Source organism: Mustela nivalis (assembly GCF_964662115.1).
Source record: "Mustela nivalis genome assembly, chromosome: 5".
NCBI classification, from domain to species: Eukaryota; Metazoa; Chordata; class Mammalia; order Carnivora; family Mustelidae; genus Mustela; species Mustela nivalis.
Window position 1 is genome coordinate 6938066 of NC_139024.1, and position 18456 is coordinate 6956521.

Genomic DNA, 18456 nt, shown 5'->3' on the forward strand with positions numbered 1-18456 from the left:
GGATAGAAAACAATGCATGCAAAAAAAAAAAAATGTTTAATGTTGATATGAACCTAACATTCTAATCTATAGCTAATTCCCATATTTCTTGAGAATTTGCTTTGTGCAAGACCCTGTGAAAAATATAATGGATATAAAAGATAAATAAAACTCACTATCTGCCCTCAAGGAACTCCCATTTGAATAGTCAAGATAAAACAAAGACATTACTTACCCTAACATGGGTTGGAGTACAATGAAAGTAAGGGGTGTGGTCAGTACGTGGTAAGTAGAAGTGGGAAACAGTCAGGAATGGTCCGAAGAATATTTTATCTTAGGACTTGAAAGACCATGGTCAGAGCTGGTACATTGTTTTACGATGCAAACAGAAAACCCAGGAGTAAATGACTACTGTCCCAAAGGAATTCTCTAGTAGGACAAAAGGAGAAGGATTGTGGCTAGCTGAATAACAAAAAAAAACCTACTCTAGTCACCTCAACATGCAAAGGAAAGGTTTTACATGGAACAACATGAACATAATTTTTTTTTCAAGATTTTATTTATTTGACAGACAGAGATCACAAGTGGGCAGAGACAGGCAGAGAGAGAAGGAGAAGCAGACTCCCCACCAAGCAGAGGGCCCAGGACCCTGGAATCATGACCTGAGCCGAAGGCAGAGGCTTAACCCACTGAGCCATCCAGGTGCCCCAAACATAATTTTTAATTTATTTTTAATTACCATTTTTATGAACATTGTTAAAATGCAAAAAATTAGAAAAAGTACTATAATGAAACTTCAACCACCCAGTTTCAAAAATATCTAAGTTTCACCTTCAGTAATTCATCAATACACCTTCCGCTTTTCTGGTGGGAGCGAGCACATCCAGGCTTCACTACAGTTAATCCCAGACATCAACACCCTTCTACCCATATGTGCTCAGTATCCATTTTCATATAAGGACATGTTTCTAAAAATAAAACTATCATTAATGCACTTTAAAAAAACAAAGTGCATTTCTTGATATCTTGCAGCTCCCAGTCTGAATTTGGATTTCTCGATTCACTCAAAAATAACTTCTAATTGTTGACTTGCCTCAAGTAGGATCTAGAAAGGCCCATCTCTTACAATGTGTTGGTGTTTTTTGATCCATAACAGGTCCCCTCTCCCCATTTGGACTAGCATTAAATGATACTCCCTCAAAACTCATATTTGGAACTCTCATCCTCCGTACGTCAGCATGTGACTGTATCTGGAGAAACATCATTTAAAGCAGTAGTTGAGTTAAAATGAGGTCATTGGGGTGGCCCTTAGTTTAATCTAACTAGTGTCTTTATAAGAAAAGGAGACAAGAACACAGGCACACAAAGGAAGGACCACATGAGCACCCAGGTGGCCACCCACAAGCCAAGGACAGAGCCCTGAGGAGAACCCAAGCCTGCCAACCCCTTCATCTCTGACTTCCAGCTTCCAAAACTGTAAGAAAATAAAGTTCTGCTATTTAAACCATCCTGTGGTATTTTGTTCTATCCCCCAGCAAATGAATACGCCCACATTCTGGACTTTACATGATTCTCTAGGCCCCATGCTTTTAGTTAACTAGCTGCCCGTGGTGCTGTGGTGGCCTGCCGGCGTCACCTTTACTGGTCCAGCAAACCATCCCCCCAGTGGTGAGTGTGGCTGCTAAAGGCTTACATCTGTGCCCTGCAATGCCCCTGGTTTGGTTTCCACTGCCACGCTCCCTCTGCTGATCAGGCCACAACAAGCACACTTGACCTGAGACCCACTTGCTCAGTTCTTCCCCTGCTCTCCTGGCCTTCACCACCTACAGCTCCTTCCCGGGGCACATTCCCTCAGTAAATCACACCCACTGAACACTAGAGTGGGAGCTACTTTTAGGGAACTCGGTCTAATGTGGCTGGTGACAGTCGAGGTCCTAAGAAGGGATTCTGGATGGGTTGGGATTCTGAAATTGGATGTCTGGAAGCCGGGATACAGTGCAGTTGCTGTGATTGGCGACAGCAGGTATATTCAGAGGACCTATCAGGTACACAGAGGTATGAGTGCTAAGGTCTCTGCCTGTGTAAACTAGAACACTGAAGGAAATACACCAGCTCTTGTAGTATCTCCAGCATTTGCAAATAAACACAAACAAACAAATAAACAAACAAAAAATGAGAGGAGGGGGAGTGGGAGTTATAAGGACTGTAATTTGGGTGGATATTCCTAAGTGCTATTCCTTAAACAGAGAAGCGATGGGCTCAGAGCCATTCATCAGAATTTAGAGCTCAACGTGAAAGCCAGTAAACTTCTTTGGCAATATCTAAATGGATACTCATACCCTGCAGCTGGAGGCAAACAGAGCACTACCCTTGTATTCAGTGGAAAATCGTATGTAAGTCCCTTACTCAAAGTAAAGGTGCTCTGAATATGGAAGAAAGTGTCAAATGCAATAAAGTTGGACTAAAATTGTTTTTTTATTTATTTTTTAAACATTTTATTTATTTATTTGACAGAGATCACAAGTAGGCAGAGAGGCAGGCAGAGAGAGAGAGAGAAGGAAGCAGGCTCCCTGCGGAGCAGAGAGCCAGATGCGGGGCTCAATCATAGGACCCTGAGATCATGACCTGAGCCGAAGGCAGAGGCTTAACCCACTGAGCCACCCAGGTGCCCTAAAATTGTTTTTTAAATGCATGTTGATGTAGAATTAAGAACCAAATTTGTAAAAATAAATAAATAAAGTTTAGGTGTTTTAAAAAAAAAGAAATTCATACAGGAAAATCCATCATGTTCAAAAAATTAGGGCCCAACCTCAGTAAGAAAGAGAAAGACTAAACATAAATTGTGAAAGTCTCAGCTTTGAAAGACAGTGTGAATACAGCTAATATGTTGGCAGTTGTCCAGGGTCCTGATTGCGCAAGGCAGGGAAGCAGGGGTTAGGGAAACAGTGCCCACTCCAACTGTCCACTCTAACAACTTAAAACCCTAATACTTAAGAAAAGAATATGTACATTTATTGCAAATATGACAAAGCATAAAATATGATAACATACAAAATCAGGTTGTACAATGCAAGTGACTACACCATTTGTTCTACAGAAGTATAAACTTTATGAACATTATCAAGGTGAAAAATAGCAATAAAAAGATAAAAGTGCAAACTTATAGATGAATGTCCCATTCCTCAGGTCAGATTGTGTCCTCAGTGCCTCCTCATAAATCCATCTATCTAGTCAAAAGCACATTCTGTATAACTACGCTTTTCTTGGCGCCTTCCGAGGGTCACCCTTCTTTAGTTTTAATATTGGAACAGTTTGAGGTATAGGAGATTTTTTTCCTTAATAAAACTTATTCTTTTAGTCAAACATTCAAAATTTGCTCAGATTTTAATTTGTCCCTTTTGTGAGAAAATAAATGTATTAAATTATGTGAGCTGTCTGTAATAAATGGACTGCTCCTTGGCTACAGCTCTATTTGGCACCACTTTTTTTATTTAAATCAATTACTTTTTTTAAATTTTTTTATTTTTTATTTTCAGCATAACAGTATTCATTAGTTTTGCACCACACCCAGTGCTCCATGCAATCCGTGCCCTCTCTAATACCCACCACCTGGTACCCCGACCTCCCACCCCCCACCCCTTCAAAACCCTCAGATTGTTTTTCAGAGTCCATAGTCTCTCATGGTTCACCTCCCCTTCCAATTTCCCCCAACTCCCTTCTCCTCTCCATCTCCCCATGTCCTCCATGCTATTTGTTATACTCCACAAATAAGTGAAACCATAGGATAATTGACTCTCTCTGCTTGACTGATTTCACTCAGCATAATCTCTTCCAGTCCCGTCCATGTTGCTACAAAAGTTGGGTATTCGTCCTTTCTGATGGAGGCATAATACTCCATAGTGTATATGGACCACATCTTCCTTATCCATTCATCCGTTGAAGAGCATCTTGGTTCTTTCCACACCGTACACAAAGATAAACTCAAAATGGATAAAAGACCTCAACGTGAGACAGGAATCCATCAGAATCCTAGAGGAGAACATAGGCAGTAATCTCTTCGATATCAGCCACAGCAACTTCTTTCAAGTATATCTCCAAAGGCAAAGGAAACAAAAGCGAAGATGAACTTTTGGGACTTCATCAAAATCAAAAGCTTCTGCACAGCAAAGGAAACAGTCACGAAAACAAAGAGGCAACCCACAGAATGGGAAAAGATATTTGCAAATGACAGTACAGACAAAAGGTTGATATCCAGGATCTATAATGAGCTCCTCAAACTCAACACACACAAAACAGACAATCATATCATAAAATGGGCAGAAGATATGGACAGACACTTCTCCAATGAAGACATACAAATGGCTATCAGACACATGAAAAAATGTTCATCATCACTAGCCATCAGGGAGATTCAAATTAAAACTACATTAAGATACCACCTTACACCAGTTAGAATGGCCAAAATTAGCTAGACAGGAAACAACATGTGTTGGAGAGGATGTGGAGAAAGGGGAACCCTCTTACACCGTTGGTGGGAATGCAAGTTGGTGCAGCCTCTTTGGAGAACAGTGTGGAGATTCCTCAAGAAATTAAAAATAGAGCTTCCCTATGACCCTGCAATTGCACTCCTGGGTATTTATCCCCAAAATACAGATGTCATGAAAAGAAGAGTCATCTGTACCCAATGTTTATAGCAGCAATGTCCACGGTCGCCACTTTCCCCTTTTTTTTAAGCTACAGGTTATTCACATCTCTCCACGTTCTTATGAGCCATGGGAAGGGAGGGGAGATTATTCTTAGACTTTTTACTAATGTGTGAAAGCTAAAAAACTGGCACCAGTCCTACATTAGAGTCCAGTAACATGAAACATGAGGAAAGCCTTGAGAAGCTAAATTTAGTTGAAGTTTAAAAAAAATCCAATGTCTGAAAGTGAAATGAATGACTCTCAGTTTAAAGGCACAACAGTTATTCACTTGAGTGAACTGGTCATGCACATGTGCGTGCACGCTTGTGTGTGTGTATGTGTGTGAGACTGTGAATGTGTGTGATGTGTGTGTATGTGTGTATGTACACTTAACTCTATGACCAAAATACTCTAAATGTACAAAAATATTTCTGTATACAATTGAAATTTTGTTGCAGATAATAACCAAATGTTATATAAGAAAGCCCTAGCAAGAAGTTCTTCATTTATGTAATTAAGTTTATAATTTGTATGTTTATTTCAAGGTGAATTCCTTAAGATTCATTTCCTAATTTACAGCATTAGCACATTCCAACAGTAGTTGAGTTTCACACTTAATAAGAAATGTAGTATGTGTGAAATGTGTATAGAAATACACTCTTTATACCAGGAGAGGCTAATGAGAGGAATCAGGATGAGACTAATTGTTTAAACACACAATTTACATTCATAAATGAACCACTTTGAACCATCTCATCCATCAATAGTGACTAAGACCAGCAACAAGAATATTCACGTGTGACTTTTTTATTCTTGGTTACATCACTCTTCTATTTTGAAATCTTGATGCTTTCTTCATTCTAGCTTAAGCCCATTTATTGAAGACATGATAAGGACCCACTCTATGCTTTAGTGTACTAAATGTACACTGTGTTTTGAGGAAAATTCATATAAAATTAGGTCCCTTTACTCAGGGAGATTTTTACAAGTTACTCTCACACAAGACAAATGTAATATGTGTTTGAGTGGAAGTACACACAGACTCATGAGATTAAATGCAGAGAGAGTTCTATCCCAGACTTCCTGTGAGGACCAGTACAGGAAGGTTCACCATGGTTCAGGGAGAAAGGAAGGCTTCAGGAGGATTTTATGCATGAGCTAGATCCTCAAGCAGGAGTAGGATTGGAGAAAAGGATACTATGGATAAAAATCCAGAAAGAGGCTAATTGAAAGTCACACTTAGGAAACGACAGATGTTCCAGTATGATGGGCTTGTCCTATTTCATCAGTTCTCCATTTTTTAAAGTAATCTCAACACCTAATATGAGGCTTGAACTCATGACCCCAAGATCAAGAGTCCCATGCTCCACTGACTGAGCCAGCTGAGAACCCTTTCTCCATATTTTTTGTCATAAAATATTTTGCCTTCTGGAAGTGTTCAGAAACTAGGGTCTTTTAATAAGAGTTGTAATTAGAAGTGAAGAACAAATGCCAGATTATGGAAAACAATAAAAAAAATGTTAATCCTGATAAGAGTATTTAACTGTATCATTTTTGTTTAAAATGGAGAATCATTAGATCAAATCTGCTCAGAGACAAGAAGAAGGGATTGGAGCCCTGCAGGTAGTCAGATGCCACCATGGATGGGCAACATTGCTAACATGTGTTGGACACTGAACCTCATGCCAGACACCAGCCTAAAGCTCTGACATGGGTCACCCTTCAGATCTTCACCCCATCCCGTGATGCTATAACCTTCAACCTGTTTTCAGCTGAGGATACTGAAGCAGTGGGGAAGACACTGAGATGAAGAGGACAAATAATGTGTCCATTGTACAGCTAACATGACAAAGATGCCCAGCCTGTGCTCTCAAACACTAAGTGGGAGTGCTTACTAGGGGGAAAAATGAATATGGCCCAAACGTATTAGCAGCATTCTGATCTAGTTGAGGCTTTGACCTTATATCTTGAGTTCTTCTGGCTCACATCTCACCATATGTCCATCAGCACCAACTCCTAGAACAGTGAAATACTAAAAGACGAACCTTACTACCTATTGGCAGATTTCTGGAACAACTGGAGCTCTCGTACAAGACCACCAGGTGTGCAAAATGGACCCATGTTTTGGAAGACAGACTGGCAGTTTCTTATGTTAAACACGCATTTACCACACAACACAGCAATCTCTCTCCAACTTACCAAAAATAAATTTTAAAAATGCTTTTCCACCGGACTTATTTATCATAACAAAACAATGTGAACAATCCAAATGTCCATCAACAGGTGTAAAGACAAACTGTGTCAGATCTGTATAATGGCATATTATTCATCAGTAAAAGAAAGCACTGATACAAAATACAACACAGGCAAATCCCAAAAACATGACAGTGAGATCAAGTCAGACAAAAAGGAGCAGTGAAATCCTAGTGACAAGAAGGATATCAGCAGTGTCATGGGCCGGGGTGAGGGACGTGGGTGACTGTGAAGGTGTACGAGGCAATATTCTCAAGGGAATGAAATGTCCAGTTGTCCTGACTGTGGTTGTGATGGGACTACAGAAGTGGACATGCTTATCAAAACTCATTGAATTGTAACTAAAATTGGTGAGTTTTATTATGTGTAAATTAGACCTCACTAATTCTTAGTTTAAAAATATAAAATGCAAGGACAGAAGCACGCACACACATACATACATGGAGATCTTCACCTGGAGCTCAAGGGGAAGTATGCATTCCACCATGAATTAATGAACTTTTGAGTTATGATGGTTTAATCTCAACCCTGAGTTTATCCAGGATCGCACTATCCAGTGCAGTAGCCACTAATACCTTGGGTCCATTTAAATTTAAGTTAATTAACAACCAAAAAATGTAAGATTTCCTCAGTCACACCAACATGTTGGGTGTTCAATGGCCACTGTAAAAAGTTCTACTGGACAGCACTCATCAAAAATTATGCACAAGGAAGGCACACTATTTTGAGATCTAAATGGAGTAAGTTATTGTTTCTCTATTTGTCCAGAACTATACTGATAGAGTAAACTATTTAGAAGGAGCATGTAGGGTGGCTGTGTAATGGAAACTTTAAGCTCTCGTTGTTTTTATTTTGTGAAACAAAATGATTATTTCAGAAGGTTCTTGGTTAAAACACAAGACAGGTGATCATGGGAAGTAACCCATGAAGTTTCTTTCACACAATCTAGTGAGAACCTATAAGTAAAGATCTGTGGAGTTGCAAGCTGTTTAAGTGTGAAGGGAGACACGTGAGAGCAGACACGGGACGGATTGAGAAGGAAGTGTGCACCATGCTCACATGCCACCCTTTACTGTCCTTGTGGGCAAGAGATTAATTTCTCTCAACCTATTTCTTTGTTTGTCTGTTTGTTTTCTTTTTTAAATACATACCTTAGAGGGATGATATGTTCCCACCAGAAAGAATGTGTTTTTACTGATTCTTATTTTCGGTAAGTTCACAGAGATGAATATTAATAACACGAAAATAACATTTCATAAGGTCCTTCTATAGATCACACATAAGCCCAGGCCACAGTTAGGGACAATCTCTAGGGGCTGGGGGTGGGAGAGAGCAACATCTAATAATTACTGCCATGTACAGCTCAGGTAAATTTCATATGTGGTGATGATTTGTATGTTAGACATTTCTCCATAGGACCTGTTTTCCACACATCTCATGCTACAAAGTCTAGCCATTCCCATATTTTTCCTTTCTACCTGATAGGGCTCTTACCAGAAATTGTTAAACAGTTCTAATGCAGTTGTTTTGCTTTAAAGAGACATGTAAGATTACTGTTGTGGAGAAATTCTGTGAAACAATAGTATGTTACTGGGAAGAATTTAAATTAAATCTTTTATGCGTTTTCTTCCTCATCAGTTCATACTTGTGGAGTGGCCCTCTTCATTCGGCCTCCCATCCTGTATAAGATGAAAATGCCCCTGGGAAAACTTGCACTTCTTGAGAGGTATTTATCAAGCCAGAGGATGAGTTTTCCATTTTTATTGCTGGTCATGCTCTAACGTGTTTGTAGACGAGATAGCAAAATTGAAATTGGGCTGGTCCTATCTCTCCATGCCAGCTGAGAGCTAGCAGGCTGGAAAAATCGTGGTGTGTAGCTCTCACTCTTTTAAAGCAAAGGCTATAGGTATCTTTAAGGGGATTTTTCTTAACTTCTCAGAAAAGAGAGACTCCACCACCTATTTGCATTTGATAGAAGGGCCAAACTCCTAACACACCACTGAAGGCCCTCTGAGGTCTGACCAAAAGCAACTTTCTCCATCCAAATCCCAGCATGGAAGCCCATTTCCTCCTCATCCTCTTTGAACCCCATCCCTTTCTACCTCCTTGCCATTCTCCATGCTCTATTCCTGGCCCTTTCCTCCAGCCCTGCTCAGCCCATTGAACTCCTTCAAGTTAAGTCTCCAATGGCTTTTTCATTAATTGTCATAGAAGAAACCTTTCTTAGTGAACCCATACTCAGTCGTATATAATTGAAATTATCAACTAGTGTTCTTCAAAAATAATTTATTAAACAAGTGTTCTTTGCCATATGCCATGTTGTGCTTGTGTTGTTACCAGTAACAGCAACAACGAAAACACAATGATTTTTTAAATTAAGGATGGATTCTTTACAACAAATAGGAATTTCACTGCAGATTTGATATTATGGTTCAACATTATAACGAATTTAGGCTCTAGGGGCACCTGGGCAGCTCAGTCAGTTAAGCATCTGCCTTTGGCTTGGGTCCTGATCCCAGGGCCCTGGGATCCTACATTGGGCTCCTTGGTCAGTGGACTGTCTGCTTCTCCCTCTCCCTCTGTGTTCTCTCTCTCAAGTAAATAAATCAAATTTTTTTTAAAGAATTTACATTCTATTTATCATCTTGTTCCACTCTCCTTACTGTTGGACTGTCATGTTCATGGTGATGAGATTCTGCTCCAACTCCACACATGTCTTCAATGTTCCTGGTAAGAAGAATGGGGAGAGGGGGAGGAAACACTCAGAATAATGAAGTAAAGACCACCTATGTTAGTTCTTACTAACATAGGTATATGAAAACATAAGTATATGAAAATGTGCTTCCTGCAAAAGTAATCGTGACACCAGCAAAAATGGCAATTCAATGTTTTAAGAACTCTGGAAATTAAAAAAAAAAAAAGTTGCATAATCCAAGAAGAATTTATTCAAAAGAAATGACATAACTTCTGTAAAAGCAGGGAGGATTTGGTGTTTTAAATGGCCCTATTTTTATGTTCCTCACCCCACCTTTGTAGGAGCCTTGAAAACCAACAGCCTCAAGACTACATATCTGAAGACCAGCAACCTGGGATGGGGAGGAACTGGATTGGAGCCCCTCAAGCTCCAACCTTGGTGAACTGTCACTATTCAACCTGTCTATAAACTCTCTGGAAACCCCACTTTCAGAGTCTTTCTTTATTTTACCTTACTCAGAAGTAATACACTCAACAGCTTTTTTCTCCAGACTGTTATTGAGAATAATCAGTGGTGATTATTTAACATTACAGCTGCCTGATGAAGGGATAAAGATAAAACAAGAGGTACACACACACACACACACACACACACACACACACAAACGTTAAGGAAAGATCTGAGGAATGAGACATCCATAAAAGTTTTGGAAAATTCCAACATGCTCCTGGATATCTAGAAGCCCACATGTACACATAAAGCTACATGTATTCCCAGAAAACACCTTAGAACTTCCTAAATGCTCTCATCTTAGGAATCTTGAGGCTTTATGCAAGGGTGAGGTGAGTACAAGGCAGAGCTGGAAATGATAGAAGCACAGAAGATGAAATGCACTCAGAGCCATAAGCAAGCGCTGGAGATTTCATAGTTTAAAGTATATAAAGAAATTTTTTTAATATAATTTTTTATTTTTTATAAACATATATTTTTATCCCCAGGGGTACAGTTTCTGTCTAGTCATAGCTGACCACCAAGATAAATGACGCAGAAACTATAGTAGTTTTATATAATAGACTTTACAGAATCAGTTCAATCAAGTCATTAAAGGAAAAAAAATAGCAACAAAAACAACAAAAAAGCACCAATAACTACTACTGAAGAGGGGCAGGAGAAATATCTGATTTCCAGAGTTTTCACATGGTATTACTTAGAAATCTAGTTTTCAGCAAAAAAAATTACATGACATTCAAAGAAGCAATGAGATACGGCCCATGTGCAGGGAGAACACAGTCAACAGAAAGGATCCCTGGGGTAGCCGGCATGCTGGGCTTAGCAGACAAAGAGCGTAAATTGGCTATTGTAATCCGTTCAAAAATAAAAGAAACCATATCGAAGGAACTAGAGGAAAATATGAGAAAAATGTCTCACCAAATAGAAAATATCCAAAAGAGACAGAAAATTTTGAAAGGTACTGAATAGAAATTCTGGAGTCAAAAAGTACAGTAACTTGATTGAAAAGTTCACTAGAGGAGCTTAATGTAGATTTGAGCTGACAGAAGAAAAAGTCAGTAAACTTTAAAATCAGTCAATTGATACTATACAGGATGAGGCAGAGAAATTAAAAAGAATGAAAAATAATTAATGGAGCTTCAGAGACCTATGGGACCATTAATAGGGCCAACATATGTATAATGGGAGTCCCAGAAAGAGGAAGGAGAAAGAAATGGGCAAACAGAACATTTAAATAGTGTCTGAAATCTTCCCAAATTTGACTTGTTAAAAGTGCTAATCTACATATTCAAGAAGCTCAACCCACTCCAAATAGGAAAAAATTCAAAGAGGTCTAGACCAAGATACATCATAAATCATCGAAGACAAAGAAAGGAACTTAAACCATCAAGAAAGAAGCAAAAATATTAACATCTGGGGCATCTGGGTGGCTCAGACAGTTAAGTGTCTTCAGCTTGGGTCATGATCCCTGGGTCCTGGGATCAAACCCCATATCTGGCTCCCTGCTCAGAGGGGAGTCTGCTTCTCCCTCTACTTCTATCCCTCCCCACCTCTCATGCTCTCGCTCTCTCAAATAAATAAGTAAAAATCTTTAAAATAGATACATATTTTATATGTGTATATAAAATATACATATATATTATTGGTGTATATATTTGCTTACATTTTATTGGTATATATGTTTTATTTATAATTCATATTTCATAATATATATACATATATGTGTATATATATTAACATCTAATTTCTCATGGTGACCAGAAAGCAGTGGAATGACACATTCAAAATGCTGAAAGGAAAAGAAAGTCAAACAAGAATTCTATATCCAACAAAACTACCCTTCCAGAATGAAGGAGAAATGAAGATATCCCCAGAAAAACAAAAGCTGAGAACATCTGTCAGTAGCAGGCATCCCCAAGAAGAGGTCTAAAGAGTGTTTGAGGATGAAATGCAAGGACAATGGACAGAAACTCAATCCATGTGAAGAAAGAAAGGGTGCTGGTACAGGTGACTATATAAGTAAAGGTAAAGATGGCATAAACAGTCTTTTGCTTGCAATGGTTTCATCCTCTTAGCTGAAGGAAAACTGCATAAAGCAATACTAGAAAAATTGTGTTGATGGATTATATGTGTGTAAAGTTGTGATTTGCACAATAATAGGACAATGGAGGGGAAAGAGTAAAGCTGAAAAGGAGTGAAATTTTTGTGTACTACTAAAGCTAAATTGATACTAATATAAACTAAATGGTTATAAACTAAAGTATTAATTGTAATTCCAGGGAATAAAGTTAGTTCAATAAATAATGGGAGAATAAATAAGAGAATTAAAATGGTACATTAGAAAATAACACAAAGACATTAAAAGAATCTCTTCACCTCTTCACTTCTTCATATTTTTTTCTGCCTTGAGCCCCTCTTGAAAATCTATGCATTTCTGGGAATTTGGCCCTTTCATCTAGGTTGTAAAAGCCCTTGGGGCACAATTGTTCACAGCATGCCCTATAGTCTTTTTTTTTTTTTTTCCTATAAAGTTGGTAGTGATGTCCCCTTTTTCATTCTTGATTTTAGTAACTTGAATATTGATTCCCTTTTTTTTCTTGTTGGTCTACTAAAGGTTTGTCAAACAACAAATTTTTTGTTTAGTTGATTTTTCTCTATTGCTTTCTATTCTTTATTACATTATTTCCACATTAATCTTTATTATATTCTTCTTATAGCTGCTTTTTTTATTACTTTTCTCATATTTTTCTATTTTTTTAGATAGAAATCTAGGTTAGTGATTTGAGATCTTTTTTTCCTTTTTCTTACTTTTCATTATTATAAAATATTTATTTATTTGTTTGAGAGAAAGAGCTAGAGCAAGGGGAGGGGCAGAGGGAGAAGGAGAGAGAGAATCCCTTAAGCAGACTCCTGCTGAGCACAGAGCCTGGCATAGGGCTGAATCCCAGGACCCTGAAATCACGACCTGAACCAAAGATGACACAACCTACTGAGCCACCCAGACAGCCCTAGATGTTAGTATTTTTGAGGATAAGAGATAACTTGCTTTTTTTCTTGCTGCTTTAAGTTTCTTTTTGTCTTTGCAAGTTTATGATGTGTCTTGGGTCTAGATCTCTTTGATTCAAAGACAAGGCTCATGTTTGTTTTTTACCATCATTTTATTCCGAGTGCCCAGCCCAGGAACTTGGCACAAAACAATTGGAAAATAAATACATGTTGAAAGAATCCTAAATTAATGAACCTTGAGAATATTTTGATTGTCACTAAAGAAGAGATTTTAAATAACCCTAGGGATGAAATTAAGAAAGTGGAGATTCTGTAATAGAAATAGCATCATACACTTCAAACTAGATTCTGTTGTTGATGTTTTAATTCTCTATTCTCAGAGTCCAAACCAGGGAACTATTTTACCAGAATTAAGTTTCAGTAGAGAAAAATAATAACCGTATTAAGTGCATATGAAGCTCAGCAAGAGATTGTTTCTCTGGGTGGGGGATGTGGCTGGAGTAGGGGGCTTCTTATGAGAAGAGCCATCATGTGTGCCCACTGAGAGAATCTTGGGTCCCCTTGCACTCCTGCTAGTCCACACAGCTCCGCTGGACGCCAGGATCTGTGATGAAAATGAGGAAGGGAAGCCTTGGAAGCCCTTTTAACCCATGAATATTTTGCTCTTAAAGTCATTATTTCAATACATCCTGGATTTTTTCAAAGTATTCTTTTTTCCCTAAGAAGAGAAAATTTACAGTATATTTTTCCAGTTCTATATTTAGACAGGTTTTAAATGACTTTCTGCATAAAAGACAACTTCTCTGGGCACATATTTCTTGGGTAACAGGCATTTAGCTCAAAATTTGTTGACTATGGCAAACTGTCTTCTGAAACTGGGTACAGAGGGAATGATGGAGGACAAGTTAAGTTTCTGCACCTTCGAATGTCAACTATTCATACTTCAATACTTCCAGAATCTTTTCAAGCTCTTGTAACTAAAAAGAAAAATAGCCTAGTGGGAAAGCTGGGTACGTGTGGGGGCAAGGAATATACAGGACCTCTCGGCACTTCCTGTGTAATTTTGCTATGAGACTAATACTGCTCTAAGAAATAAAGTCTATTTTTTTTTAAAGAAGGAAAAATACCTATGTGGATTGTGGAATGAATCTCTTCTCACTTCCCACTCCAAAATACAGTCATCATTTTGTAGATGAATCCTTCACACTGACTTACGTATACGATTATGTTTTTTACTTTTAATTTCACTATAGTCCTTTCTTCCCTCATGCATCTCATATTTATTCTACCCTGTTGAGTTTTTATCCTCTCTCTTCTCTTCTTGTGTGTTTCTTAGAGTTCATTCTATCTTACGACCTATTAAGGATTTCAAGCAGTTTTCTACATTTTTCTTCTGATTCCTGTAATAAAGCAATTGAAAGTTATATTACATTCTCTCTATGACTCAAGATGTTACTCACTTTCCATTTTGGTATTCCATGGAATACTTTGTTTATTTGTTGTTAAAATAAGTCAAGCTCTAAGCAGGAAGTGTTTTTTTGTTTTGTTTTGTTTTGTTTTGTTTTGTTTTTAACCAATAGGCAGGGTATGTATGTGCCTTCCTTTGAACCCCTTCCCCATCTACTTGGATGACAATCAGATTTCTTCCTTGGATATTCAGGTGCAGGACAAGTTGCTGGGCCTAATTTCTACCCCACTGTCGGAGTGTTCAGGAGACATTCATCCAATGGGGTTCTTTTGGGTCTTCTATGGGGGTCCTTCTAAAATTCCCAACCAATGAAGCACAAGACTGACCACAAATCCCAGCAGGCACTGCTACAGAGTCCCTCTGGTGCCCTGCCTCCCTGTGGCCCTCAAGTTGAAAGGTCCCTGTGTTAGTATCAGCTCTTCTCTTCCACCTACCTTCTGCCTTGTTTTTTTCTACTAGGGTAAAACGATACAAATGTCTGATAAAAGTATCGGGAAATTCCATCTTAGAAATTACAGAACTACAACTTGAAACAATGATGCATTATAGTATATTTATCTCTAATCTTAGTAAAGATTTTTAAGCAGTTATTTTGTGACTATGCATTATTGGTAAGAATGCAAATCAGCACAGGTATTTTAAAAAGATTGTGCTCTTTGAATCAGTAATTCTACTTTCAGGAATTTTTTACAAAGAAACTATAATAATAAGTATCATTCACAGCATTATTTGTAACAGAAAACCAAAGCACCAATAATGGGAGAATGGTTAAAATGAAAATTTATATTGAGATTTTAGGTGGTTCTTTTAGGTTATTTTTTAAAATATATTTACTAACAAGGGCACCTAGGTGGCTCAGTCAGTTAAGCATCTGCCTTCAGCTCAGGTCATGATCCCAGGGTCCTGGGATTGAGCCCTGCCTTGGACTCCCTGCTCCTCGAAGAGTCTGCTTCTCCTTTGCCTCTCTCCCTCCCTGCCTCTCTCTCTCTCTCTCTTTCTGTCTCTCATTAATAAATAAATAAAATCTTTTAAATATATATATATATATATATATATATATATATAGACTAACATCTAAAAATGTTTATTATGTAAGTCAAAAATGTTTCATAACTCTGTCACACGCAATATGTCACATAGAGGGTTACCCCAATTTTGTTCTCCATATCCATATTTATATAAGCAAATATTTTCACCATATAAACAGGAGTTTATATATGTGTACTTATATAGAAAAAAGCTGCTAAAAGCAAACACAAAAATGTATCAGTAATTATTTTTAGGTAATAATTTATAAAGTTTCCCTCAACTTTTCCTATTTCTAATAGATTTTGTTATGAGATTAAATTCCTTTTAAAATTAGAGTAGAAAACAAGTAACATCATAAAAATATTTGTATTACTGAGAAACAAAGTAATGATCTAATACCCTATTACTAAATTAGTACTTTTGGCTTGTATTTAATTGTTCCTCAGACCTCAAAACATTATTCAGTGCATAGCACAGAATTAGATGTAACCATGTTACCACAAAAACATAATGGCCACCCACATAATGATTAGAAAAGAGGTTCAATAATCTATTTACTCCGGCAGTGATTCATATTTAGAAACTGCTCAAAGCAAACTATACTCAAGATGATGTGAACCATTTATAGTGCGGAAAGCAGTACTTTACGAAGCAGTACCCATATGTAGGTTAGAAATCATGAGTTGCTTCCCGACATCTACTAAAATAAAAGATGATAGACTATTCATTGAGAGAGAGAAAAAAACAATACAAACTAGAGAGGGAACACAATTCAGTTCCAGGTGGAATTCTTCCTTACTTATTTGATTTGTCCTCTTATCATTATTATGCTCTCTCTTCTGGGAAGAGAACCAAGAATCAGAATTTCTGAAAATGCATTCTCTGCTGGTTTATGGGCACATATCACGACAGGCACTCTGGGAAAAACAACAGCACATGGGTGATTACTAGAAATTCAGCCTCAAACCTTCATAAACACTCCTAGTGTGCTATCAGCAAAACAGTTTTGGTTGTTCCTCCAATGAAGCCCAGACAAAACAAGAGCTCACGTAGCCTATCCAAGGCTTACTCTCTCCTGGGTCCCCTGGGTTGCCACTAGCTGGCTTTATAACCTGGAGTTAGTAGAAAGCGGGGTGGAAGAAGTACTTCTTTCCACATTGGAAGAATCTTGGCCGATGCCTCATCATCATCTCTAAGGAAGTCCAATACCATAAAAGAGGATTCTAAGTGGCAAAGAAATCATAAAAGAACATGGGAAAATCTCTTCTAACCATTCATCCTTTCCATCCAAACGCTCTACTGACTTTACTTGCAAAAGTATAAAAGTCTTCTTTGCTGAAGGACCGCCTTCCTCATATTCATCCGCTTGACTCACCCCGAGGGCAAAGGGGATTAGAAAACCTCACGCCCCGTATGGGTTATGCTGAATCACCCACTGCTTGGACTCTTTCTATAAAAATGAATAAAGTAGCTATCACTGTATATTTTGTTATGTTCTGGGCGCTGTGCTGAGGACGTCCATGTATTATTTTACCTAATCCTATCAAACCTGTCCGATATCAGTAGTGTGATTGCTACATTTTAAAGATAGAGATCTTGAGACTCCGAGAGCTTCTAGCAGCTGGAGAGGCAGATCGGGGATTCTCACCCAAATGGGCCTGAAGCCAAAACCTCCATTCTTCCCAACTGTATCAGGTTACCTGGAGAACCAATCAGCTTCACTAAATCAGCTTGTTTTATACAGTACAGAGATAGTTTTAATGGACTCATGCTTTACTTCGCCCCACATGTTCAGTGCAGATTTTAAGATCAGAGATATTCTAGGTAATTAGAAGTCATCTGCTCTCTATTCTTCTCTGTTAAACCAATGGACCTTGGGCATTTGTTTTTTATAGCAATCAGCTTATAATAACCAATACAGAAATTGTTATCTTGAAGTGGGGTATTGTCCTAATTAAACCCTAAAATATATGGCATTGTTTTAGCAGGCAGGCAGCAGGCAGCCAAGAACACTAGAGAATCTGTTCATGCCACAGAGAAGTATTTGGCGAAACTGAGCTAATGTGGTCAGTGGTCAGTGGTCCTGACCTAATCTGGTCAGCAGAGTCACAGTGGGTTCGGAGGGAGTCAGAGCATCCCAGAGTTTGGGGTCCTTTGGTCTGCCCTTAGCAAGGTAGGCAATACGCTTGGGAAACACACTGACAGTTTTCAAGAAAGAAAGTAAAGGAAAGAGAACATTCAAAGCCAAGGAAGTTTGATTAGAAATGCCAAGTGCTTCTGGCCTAAAACAGAAGAGAGTAAGACTAACTAGAGCTTTGGACAACAAAGGCTACTAAGACTCTTCATTTGACCAGTGACCTGGATACATGTTCGATACCAGACTCCACCCTGAGCTTCTTGTCCACCAGGAAGCATGGCCAGAGGAACCAAGGCTACAAGTCATGTATCAGAATAAATGGGGGTATGGTCATTCCCCCACACAGCCGACCAGAAACAAACAGGCCAAAAACCCAGTTTCAGAGGGAAGGGTACAGCCTAAGAAACCATGATCCTGGTCTAAAAACAATCCGTGATTATTGGGTAGGTCTTGAAAGAGGCTTCAGGAGCCAAACTTTGCATGCGCTGGAAGTAAAATGCAAGTTATTCAGTCACAATCCGCAAGCTGACTTCAACTGTAGCCAGGGAAAGGAAAGAACAGGAATCCCCGTTCTCTCCCCGAACGGGAATCCAAGCAGTATTCGTGTATAACAAGGTACCCCCAAAACTTAGCAGCTCAAGAATAATGGATACTGTTATGCTGAAAATAAATTAAAAATAAATTAAAAAAAAAA

At 38.4% G+C, this 18456-nt stretch overlaps 1 long non-coding RNA gene across 1 annotated transcript in view; it reads right to left on the reverse strand.

Annotated features, from left to right (window-relative positions):
• Window positions 1-242: 242 nt before the first annotated feature.
• The window catches only part of LOC309864586, a 55324-nt gene continuing 37110 nt past the window's right edge, over window positions 243-18456 (reverse strand). Inside the window, exon 3 of the long non-coding RNA XR_014311625.1 lies at window positions 243-408. This is a non-coding gene — a long non-coding RNA (uncharacterized lncRNA). The remainder of the gene's footprint in view (window positions 409-18456) is intronic.